This window comes from Dipodomys ordii, unplaced genomic scaffold (genome assembly GCF_000151885.1).
Source record: "Dipodomys ordii isolate 6190 unplaced genomic scaffold, Dord_2.0 Scaffold120, whole genome shotgun sequence".
NCBI lineage: Eukaryota > Metazoa > Chordata > Mammalia > Rodentia > Heteromyidae > Dipodomys > Dipodomys ordii.
Window position 1 is genome coordinate 27,613 of NW_012267336.1, and position 2,229 is coordinate 29,841.

Genomic DNA, 2,229 nt, shown 5'->3' on the forward strand with positions numbered 1-2,229 from the left:
ACTTTTTAAACTATATTGTCATTACTAATTTTTTTAATACAGTGACCGCTTCTCAGAATGGGGAACTCTAGGTATCTTCCTGTAGTGTCCATTTTTCCACCCAAATATTTGGAAAGGTTTTTTTGTAATAATCCTAAGTTCTGTTTTTTTAGATCCACAAGCAAAATCGGTGTGCTTTTAAAGACACTTTTATGCCCTGACTTCTAAGGAGATTTCAGTAGTAACATCTGTATGTATGAAACATCCACAGTGATTTCTGAGGGTGTGGCCAGGTCCTTTGTGAGAATATCAATTCAGACCAATGGCTCATTCTTGTGATTCCAGCTTCAGAAAGAATGTAATTCTTTTGTAATTCTTTTCTGTCTATACTGATGAGGAAGTATGTCAAGGAGAAGATGTTTGGACTTTTATTTTACATTGTTTAGTAATTACAAGGATGTTACAATCAAGTTTACTGCTTACAACTAAAAGTAGAGAACATTTAAAAAAGTGGAATTCATGAAGCAAAGATTAGAATGCATTCCTCTGAAAGTGCTGGGAACGGTAATTGGGAGACATTTTATTCTTTGAGTATACATTAAATCATAGTATCCTTGTTCTTTGTCACCCTTTTAGTTGAACTGGCAAGTATATGGTATCTTTCTTAGTCATTCATTACATTGTTTCCTGTTGGCTCCAAACCCAGTAAGAAATTCTTTCTTGACACCAAAGAGATCACTTCAATAATGTCATATGGGGATAAATATAAACTGCCCAGCAACAAGAATGTCAAGTAGAAAGTCAATGGTCATTGTTTAACACCTATAAAGAACAAAATGAAGTTACCAGTGAAATGCTATGAGGCAAATTTACAAACTTTATTTGAACAATGATTTGATTACATAAGGCCATACAAGGGAAACATGGTACATCAAGTTGTCAACTAACAGTTAGTAAATACAGTTAAACATGACTTCATATCAACAATGATCCTAGGTAACTGAAAGGCTATTCCCATTAATCCCAGAATTTGAGACCATTCCAAGTGCAAGTGATGATCTTTCACAAGGTGAACTCCAGTCTCCAAATCTTTAACTGCCACCTCCAGAGCTAAGTCCACTGCCAGCCAGGGCCTGGTCAGAAATTCCCAGTTTTTTATCCACTGCCGGACACCATCTTCACACAGAAGTCCAAGATGATGCTTTAAACACAGGCAATATGTAGTACCTCAACAGGGAATCTTATTTCCTTGGTTTGAATATTCCAAGCATGAGAAATTATTAGTTTGACTTATAACCATGAACGAAAAGCAACAGAAGTCTAGACCTTCTCCAAGTACTGGGTCATCAGTACCTACAAATCTTCCAAGAGAGAAACCAAAGCATATAGCTTGAAGGCTCGTGTCTCAAATTTTCATCTTTTTTTTTGGGGGGGGGTGAACACTTATTTACAGAGCATCCAGAAATGTGTAGTGTATTAACATCTTTAAAAAAACAGATACTGAATACAGGGTTATTTACAAGTTTTATGATGGAAAGTAAACTGCAATCAGGATTTCAGATAATCAAAGAACATCTTTTTTCTAGAAATGTCAGTAATAATAAGTCTACCATAGTTATAAGCAGAAAAACTAAAATCTTAAATATATTTTTAAAAGAGAAACTTTTTAAGACTGTAATTATCCTTGGGGAAATGGGATAATTTTTTTCCTTAGAAAGCTGATCTGAAAAAACAAACACATGATTATGTCTTCATTTAAGTACATGCTTCAAACTAGATTTTCAAAATGTGAATTAGGGTTTCCAGAGCTTTAGAAGTCCATCTTCACTGTAGGTAACAATCAAATTCTGATGAGGATGATGTGCAATACCAATCACATCCTTCTCGTGAACTGTCAAAGTTCTCTCCAGTTTGCCAGTGACTGTGTTAAAGCAGTAGAGCACAAAGTCTTCCCCCACACAATAGATCCATTCACCACGAGGGGAGAGAGCACAGCAAACAAAGTCACCACCTTCTCTCTTACAAGAGCTGAAGCTTCTGACAATCTGGCCTTGCATGTTCATGATGACCACTGTGTTTTATCGGTTGCACACCACAAAGTGTTCTGGGTTTTTAGGAAGCAGGATCACACTGTTGACAGTCAAGTCTGTCCCCACAGTGCTGCCCAAGGATTTCAAGGTATTTGAGCATTCTGTTGTCTTCATATTCCAGATCTTTACAGTGCCATCAGAGGAAGCACTGATAATATAA

General features: G+C 36.4%; 1 pseudogene across 1 annotated transcript in view; it reads right to left on the reverse strand.

Annotated features, from left to right (window-relative positions):
- LOC105995720 overlaps positions 1–2,042 on the reverse strand; it is a 5,171-nt pseudogene extending 3,129 nt beyond the window's left edge. The window contains exon 1 of the transcript XR_001175580.1: positions 2,022–2,042. The product of XR_001175580.1 is annotated as a zinc finger matrin-type protein 2 pseudogene (transcript). The remainder of the gene's footprint in view (positions 1–2,021) is intronic.
- Positions 2,043–2,229: the final 187 nt, after the last annotated feature.